The 8757-nt window shown below is 39.0% G+C and overlaps 1 long non-coding RNA gene across 2 annotated transcripts in view; it reads right to left on the bottom strand.

Annotated features, from left to right (window-relative positions):
- Nucleotides 1–514: 514 nt before the first annotated feature.
- Nucleotides 515–8757, bottom strand: part of LOC123838768 (uncharacterized) — a 37576-nt gene continuing 29333 nt past the window's right edge. For both annotated transcript variants that reach the window (XR_010409938.1, XR_006789503.3), the window contains one exon: nt 515–8478. This is a non-coding gene — a long non-coding RNA (uncharacterized LOC123838768). The remainder of the gene's footprint in view (nt 8479–8757) is intronic.

Below are 8757 nucleotides of genomic sequence, written 5' to 3'. Positions count from 1 at the left end.
TCTGCAGTTTTCCTTAGGACACTATGCCCTTCCAAAGTTGAGATTATAATTAAAGAGAATCTAGCTTTTTTTTTTTTTTTTTGATGCTTGCCGAGTTCATTGATCTTCAGTACTTAGATATATTTCTTTACAATATAATGGATTGAAGCAAATTAGCCTGAAGAGAATGAATAGCTAACAAAGCAAGAGTTGCAAATGACCAATAAACATATAAAAAATTCCCGGGTCCCTCGTGATTGAGGAAATCCAAACTAAAACAATAATGAAGCATCTTTGTCACCCAAGTAAATTTACAAAGATGAAAACGAATGGTAATGCTACGTGAGGGAACTTTCAAATAGGAAAAGTAGGTCTTGGCATTTTCCTACTTTCACAACCACAGCATTTTGCTAGAGCTATAACAGTGGGACAAACTTTTTGGAAGGGAATTTGGCAGGAGGTATCAAAATTTAAAATATGCATACCCTTTCTCCCAGCAATTCCATTTCCAAAACCATATAATAAGGAAATAATCAGAGATTTAAGTATATTTGTATGTACACTGTTATTCATTGCAATGTTGTATATAAATTAAAAAAATTATAAATAATCCAGATGTCTAACAATAAAGAATTTTAATAATATGTAGTCATTAAAAATGTTGTAGAAGAGTATTTTATAATAACATTGAGAAATATATACAATATAACAAAGGTTTTTTTTTAAGCCATAAAATTGTGTATACTATGATCCTTCTAAAAACATGCATGTGTTTGTAAGGGGGAGAACATAATGGTGGGACATACACAAAATAATAACCCTGGCTATCCTACAGTATTAGAATTAAAGGAATTTTTCTTCTCTAACTTTTTCTGCATGTTTTTCAAGTTTTCTGCTGTGAGTATTTATTTCCTAATAATGGAAATGCAGAAAAAAATTGTTTTTAGAAGCATCTTCTGATTCTTAAGACTTCTGTCAAATTCTCCTTTACCTTAAACCAAAAGCACAAAATAAAATAAGGTTTAAAATAAGACAACACCATATTTTTTTTAAAGATTTTATTTATTTATTTGACAGAGAGAGACACAACGAGAGAGGGAACACAAGCAAGGGGAGTGGGAGAGGGAGAAGCAGGCTTCCTGCCGAGCAGGGAGCCCGATTCGGGGCTCGATCCCAGGACCCTGGGATCATGACCTGAGCCAAAGGCAGACGCTTAACAACTGAGCCACCCAGGCGCCCCCATATATATATATATTTTTTTTTTAAGTTACATCTTACAGTATATTAGGGCAAGGTCCAATTCTTACTACTGCCCCATCCTCTACCTTAATCCTTTCAAATTTAAGCTGGTCCAACTAGGTATAGCTGGTCTTCCTATCTCAAGCTTCAGCTATATCCTCAAATCCATAGTCCCCATTGCTACCAACATTATTTTCTTTTTAAAATAAGTTATTTGCAGGAGCACCTGGGGGGCTCAGTCAGTTAAGCAGCCAACTCTTGGTTTCGGCCCAGGTCATGATCTCAGGGTTGTGGGATCGAGCCCCACACTGAGCCCCACATTGGGTGCTGCACTCAGTGAGGAATCTGCTTGAGATTCTCTCTCCACCTCTCCCTCTGCCCCTCCCCCCCAAATAAATAAATAAATTTTTTTTTTAATTTTAAATAAAATAAGTTATTTGCTTGTTCTTTACAATGGGTAATATATGCATTTGGTACAAAAACCCAAAATGTAAAGCAGGTAACTATGCATATAAAGTATTTATATTTTATATATAACAATACATATTTATATTATTTACATATATATATTTATATATATTGTTTTCTTACCTTTTGATACAAATAGTAGCTTATGCTTTTTATTACACAGACGTAGTCTCTTATCAATTGGTATTAGGTTGATGCAATTGTCCATCTTTATATTCCCAATTTTCTGCTTCACTTTGTTTTAGATAAGTTTCCTTCAGACAGTAGGTAGTCGTATTTTGCATAGCCATTCAATCAGTCTTTTTTATTGTTGTTATTAGGTGAGACTAACCCACCAACATTTATGAATATGAGCCATATGTGTGGTCTTGGTTCTGTCCAGCTATTTTGTTATATTACTAATGTTTTCATTGCCTTTAAAAATACTCTCATTCTATGGGCTGCAATTTCTTTAGTTTTAGTATATGTGTTTTCTTAATAGTTGGAAAACTTCATGTTTTTGTTCTAATGGGCACATCCATAACTATAATTTTGCTTTTTTCATTATTTTGTATTTTTCTATTCTTTCTTTTTATAGTAGCTAAGCAATGAACATAGCATAAAATTCAAAAGATGTAAGAGTGTAGAGTAAAAAATGCCTCCTTCTGCTGTCTTCCCAGCACCCATTTCTTAATCCTAGAGGCGATTATTGTTACAGAATTCTTTATAGCTATAATTCCATACAGTTTACTTAATCATTTGTTTTTAGACAGTATCAATTACTCCCATTATGAGCAACTATAAAATTAATAGACTTTTTTTTTCTTCCACATCCCCACCATTGCCTTATTTTTGTTAATTGAACATTTCTCTTAGTGTTTATCCTTATCCTTTAAATATATTTTACGTGTGTTGACATGCCAGATTTCAATGATTTCTTGTACCTTTAACATCAAGCGTTGCAATTCCAGTACTGAGATCACCTCCTACCCTCTTACTACCTCACCATCCCAGATTTCGATAGTTACATCATTTTTACATAGTCAGAGTTTATAGTTTGCATTTTTCACTCCTCAATCATTACACGAGACCTGTACTAGTCATAATTCTCTGAGTAGGATTCACGTTCATGCTGTTATTTTTCCATTGAGCTTCCACTGGGCTGAAGTTTGTTCTAGAGTACTTTCTTAGAGAAATGCTCATTAAAGTTAAAGTTCCTACCTTCTTGATTATTCAAAAGATTTGTATGTTGCTTGTATATTTAAAAAAAAAAATGCTTGAGTCACACTTTTCTTTCTCTAGGGCTTTTGTGAACAAAGCTCCATTGTCTTCTAACACTGAAGGTTCTGTAGAACAGAGGCCAGTCTGATCTTTTCCTCCTTACAGGTGGCGTAAGTCCTACCCTCCCTCCCCCAAAACATGCCAAAGAATCTTGCTTCATCTTTGTGGAACAGTAACCCTACCAGGGTATGTACTGCTGTTGATTAGTCCATGTCAAATTTTTCTTAGATAAATGGGTCCAGATTCAAGTCTTCTACTACTACTAAATAAATAAATATCTGGAATGTTTTGTTTCTTTTCTGTGACTCCTGAACATTCAAATCCTCTTTTACTCCTGGAAATGTTTCTTAAACATTCCTTTAAATATTTCTCCAGTCCCCTGATTTCAGTTCTCTTTTTCACACAATCACTTACGCATTGTGTTAACTATCCTTTGTCTTCCATTGCTCTCAATTTCTTTCTAAGGCTTCTTAAGTATGCTCATTTGTATTACATTTTGTTTGCTTTTCTCAGTGTTATCCATATGCTACTTGGAGCTACTGTAATGAAGCTTTTATTTCTATAATAGTAAAAATTTATTTTCCTCTTCTCCGAAGTCTGTTAGTTTATGTTTCATCTCCTTCTGTTGCCCTGCTATATTTTTCCCGAATTTTGTATATTTCTTCTCTGAGCTCTTGTTTTATAGACACCATCAAATGGAGCATTACTTCGCTGTGATTTTTAGTTGTATAATGGTGCTCATGTTTGGCCACAATTTTCAACTGTTCTGAGGTAATCCTTTTCTGATGAGTATTTTTTTTTTGTCTGCCATTTGTTTTCCCTCTTTCTTTATTCTTCTTCCAGGTTCCTTGTATAATTACAATTATAATTTGTTACAATTTGTCATAGGTTGCCAATTATAAATTACTGATGCTTGGTATTAGTCATTGTTGGATAATCAGTTCTTTTTACACCAACTAATTGCAGAAATTTCATAAAAGAGGGATGAAATTTCTAGAGTACCTGGTTTATAGTTAGGTTCCTTTGACACCAGATTTTGTGCTAGCAAGGTGTTTTGCTTGTTTGCTGTTTTGTTGTTGTTTGGTTTTTGTTTGGGTTCGGGTTTTTCGGTGTCTACTTATCCTCAGGCAATCCAGACTGGTAACTTCTGTGCTACCCATAACAGAGTCTCTCTACACCTCTTTATGGGTAAACTGCTTCTGGCAAATACAGCAGGTCTGTGTGTTTCCCTTTGTTCCAAATTAGCCATGGTTGGTTTCGCCCTGCAAACATTCTGGGAGCTTTGCACTCCAGGCGTCCTGTCTCTTGATGCCCCAGCCTGTGTTTCACCTTCCCTGAATCTGGCCACCCTACCTCATGTCTTGTGCTCCGGCATTACAACTGTCTCCTCGTCTATTCAAATATGGAGTTTTCTTCTCTGTTTATTTTTATTTTCAGATATTTTTAGAGAAGAGACTGGAGAAAAACTCTCCTACTGTGCCATTTTAAACACAGATATCTCATTTTCTTTATAAAACACAGAATGATTATTGTTGTTGTTGTTGTTTATTATTGCATAAAAATAAATTGCAAAACCTGCATATCCCCAGTGTTTCGTAATCAGGCCCCAGCCTGTTTCTGGACCTCATCTTTGCTCCTTCCTTGCAGTATTTCTGTACTGGTCGCAAGACAATTTTATACATCATCCATGGAAAACATGTTTTCTCTTGAAATTTATAACATATATAAATTTTATAAATAGAGGATATAGAACAATCAGAGGCCAGCCTGATCTTTTCCCCCTTATAGGTGGCTCAAGTCCTCCTCTCCTTCACCCCCCCAAAAAAGCCAAAGATTCTTGCTTCATCTTTATAGACCAGTAACCTTACAAGATGTGTACTGCCATTGATTACTCTAGGTCAAATTTTATATAAAGGATGTTAGTCGTACTTGAAGCAGGATTTAGATTTAGAAAGAAAACACTTATTAAAGGGTGATCAGAACTGTCAGAGAGAGAATATTTGACAAAACAAAACCAGGTTCTCCCCTGAGACATTGGAATGTATGAATCAAGAAGTCCTAGATCTTGCATAAAAAAATAATTTTTCCCTTAAAAAAAAAAATTTCTCCCTAGCTCCAATTCCTTTATCAATCTGAGATCCTTTTTTTTTTTTTTTTAACAAAAGAAACTGTTTTTATTGAATTATACATACAGGTAAGTACGTAAATCATAAGTTTACAACTCGATGAGTTATCACAAAATGAACACACATTTGTAATCCCCATCCATATCAAGAAACAGATTGTGACTGGCCCCCCAGAAGCCCTACATGGGCCCCTGTCCAGCCATACTATCTCTTTCACCACAGAGGTCTCCAATATTCTAAACTGGTAATCATACAATGTGCTTTGGGTTGGGCTTTTTTACTTAGCATTATGTTTGAGATCTATCCATGTATTTGTTTAAAGAAGTAGTTTCTTCGTTTTCTTTCCATATAGATAGCATTCTGTTGTGTGAATCTATCACAACTGATTTATCCATTCTACCACTGACGCGAACTTGGATGTTACCAGTTCGGGAGTACAAAGATGCTGCTAATATACATTATTTCATATATCTTTTGGTGAACATATACACACATTTCTGTTTTGTATACCTGAGAGCAGAGCTGCTGAATAATAGGCTCTATATGCCCAGCTTTTAGTAGACACAACTCCGGTTTTCCATGTTGTACCAAGTGCAAGGCTCTTCTGGAAGGATTTTATGCCCAGGGTGAATTTGCATCAAGAGCTTTTATATCAATTACTTTGGGGTCATAACAAACCACACCAGAATGCAGTGGCTTAAAACAACTATTTTGCTGTGATTCATGATTCTGTAGGCTTGTCATTTCAAAGGCTAAGCCAATCAGGTTTTTTGCGAAGGTCATTCATGTGGCTAGTTATTCGGTGGCACTACTCGGGTCAGATGGGATGAAATGTCCTCACTTAAGTCTTGGCTGACCATAAATCTTCAGCAGGCACACTTGGGCTTTTCACATAGGGCAACATTCCAAAAAGACAAGAGCTGAAGCTGTAATACCTCCCAGGCCCTAGGCTAGGAAGCCATATGACCTCACTTCTGCTGCATCCCATACATCAAAGCCCATGATAAGCCCAATCCACATTGAAGAGCAGAACAATAAGCTCCACTTCTTGATGGGCAAGCCAGTAAAATACGCCCCCTTTTTTTTTTTCCCCGAGCTATCATCTTCCACCTGAATGCATTATTTATTTTCCTCCCTCATGCAAAACACACTCACCCCACCCCAGGAACTCCACATGTCTCATCCAATTGGGGTATCATCCTCAAAGTGTGAGATCTCACCATCTGCATCAGGTCTAAACGAGGCTCCCTGCGTACCTATCCTCAGGTGCAGCTTCTCTCAGTCTGGATAACTACATCAATTAAAAAGGCAAATTTTCTGCCCCCAGATGCACCCAAAATATTAGTAAAGCAAGATAACCACAGTAGATACTCCTAATCAAGAGGGGAAATTGGGAGAGGCATAGAAGTCACTGTTGCATGGCAATTCTGAAATGCAGGCACCAGAAGGAGGGAATGTTTCTTGACGGGTCCATTGCTGCTCCCTGGGTATAGAAGCATCCAGTCCATTTCTCTCGGAGGCTCTTAGCTCTACACCCTGGGGTCTTGGCTTGGCCATTTGAAACAACTTCTCTTTTCCATCAGAAATGGCCCATCTTGCAGCTGAGTAGCTTTCTCAGTCTGCCGCCTACCTGCGGAGAGTTGGGAGCCCTTTTGAATGTCTCTGTCCCATTTAGACTAACCTGGCAACGCTTCTGCCGGCAACATTCTTTTTAAAATTTTGTGGGTTTCCTGTCACTCTGATACAGGCCTACTCATGGGGGCAAAAGTCACATTTACAGTTCTTTTTGAGACAAGTCTCTTTCTATTTGGGGCCCTAAGTCAGGCAGTAGTGGGACAATGCTCTTGTGTCTACTGAGAGAGAGTCTAGCTGGAGCTGCCTTCAATCTTCCAGTAACCTTGAGTATGACATTACAGTCACACACTTAATTTGGACCTTGGCCCCAGGCCTCATTTCGTTTTGAGACTCTTTTATTGTCTACGGACACTGGGGGAGATAAGCAATTTTAGTTTCCAGCCCAGCAACTCTTGGATCCTTTATATTGTCTCTAAATTTTGCTTGCAAGTTAATGAGTTTGCGTTTGGACCTCATCTGTGTCTTCCTCTACCTTATCATATGCATTTGATACATATCCAACAAACTGACACTTCCAACGTTCTGTCGGGTGATTTCTTCAGCCAAATCCAAAAGTTTATTAGCAGCATGTCCCGTCTTCCAAGTTATTACAGACAACAGTTTTGCAAATTGCGGCACGCTGCATAATGCCACCTCCCATTCACCCAGATTGCCAGAGGGGTTTCCTCCTGGCTTTTCCAGTCTCCACGAACAGTTGCTTTGCACACGTCCAGCGTTTACCGAAAGTTTTTTCCCCACTGTCTGATCTTCCTCTGGGGCAGAATTGTCTATTCAGCTAGTAACCCTGAGAGATGAGGTCATGTCTCCCTGGGGACAAGGAGCAGGCTTGCTTGCTGCTTGCTCTAAAAGGGGCAGGTTCATAAATAAAATATTTTAAAGGGGGGAGGGGTGGGTGCCTGAGTGGCTCAGTTGGTTAAGCATCCAACTCTTGATTCTGGGTCAGGTCATGATCTCAGGGTCGTGGGATCGAGCACCGGGTCCCGCTCCGCACTCAGCGGGAAGTCTGCTTGAGGTTCTCCCCCTCCTTCTCCTTATGCTCCTGCCCCTGCCCGCTCGCACACTCTCTCTCTCAAATAAATAAATAAAATCTTTAAAAAAATAATAAAAGTGGTGAGTCCCCCAAGCTCTGTGTTTCTCAGGTGCATCTGAAACCCACTGCATGGAGAGCGTTCATCTGGGCCATACCACACTGACCCCAGGACTTAAAGGCAAGGAGAACCGAAGCAAATGTGCTAATGCTCGAGCTGCTTGCTCTGCCACGAATAGAAAGTGTTCCATCTCAGCCCCAGCACTCTGTGTGTACTGTCAGCACTCTCGAAACAGCAATAAGCTCGCTTACTGGCTTGTAAGTGGGGAAGGATCGAGTCCCAGACCTTACAGTCTCCATCTCCAGAAGGCGTTCTCGGTTTAACTTTCAATACATCTTGACTCAACACTACCAAAGTCTGGCCATGACCTGCAAAAAAAAATCTCACTTTCCAAAGATAAAACTGGAGGCAGCAATTTTTTTTCAAAATTCAGGATTATGTCAGAATTCAACGATTGAAGCAAATCATATTGACGACTCTGTGCTCACGTTACTGTGTGTCTCCAGAGCTGGCCTGGCCTCAGATCAAGTGAAATACTACAGCATTGTTGAAAATTGTGTATTCTTGGGGCGTCTGGGTGGCTCAGTCAGTTAAGCCTCCGACTCTTGATCTCAGCTCAGGTCTTGATCTCACGGCTGTGAGTTCAAGCCCTGCGTTGGGTTCCAAGCTGGGTGTGGAGCCTACTTAAAACAAAATAAAAATAAATTTTAAAAATTTAAAAAATTTTTTAAAAAGACAGGGGCCTGGGTGCCTCAGTCGGTTAAGCGGCTGCCTTCGGCTCAGGTCATGATCTCAGGGTCCTGGGATCGAGCCCCGCATCGGGCTCCTTACTCAGCGGGCAGCCTGCTTCTCCCTCTCCCTCCGCCTCTGCCCCCAATTCATGCTCGCTCTCGCGCTCTCTCTCTCTCTCTCTCTCAAATAAATAAAATCTTTAAAAAAAATTTTAAGAAAATTGTGTATCT

The sequence above is a fragment of the Mirounga angustirostris genome, unplaced genomic scaffold (assembly GCF_029215605.1).
Source record: "Mirounga angustirostris isolate CCGP_5_RB_7025 unplaced genomic scaffold, mMirAng1.0.hap1 SCAF_3, whole genome shotgun sequence".
NCBI lineage: Eukaryota > Metazoa > Chordata > Mammalia > Carnivora > Phocidae > Mirounga > Mirounga angustirostris.
Note: the sequence above shows the minus strand (reverse complement) of the source record. Positions and strands in the feature narration are given on the sequence as shown.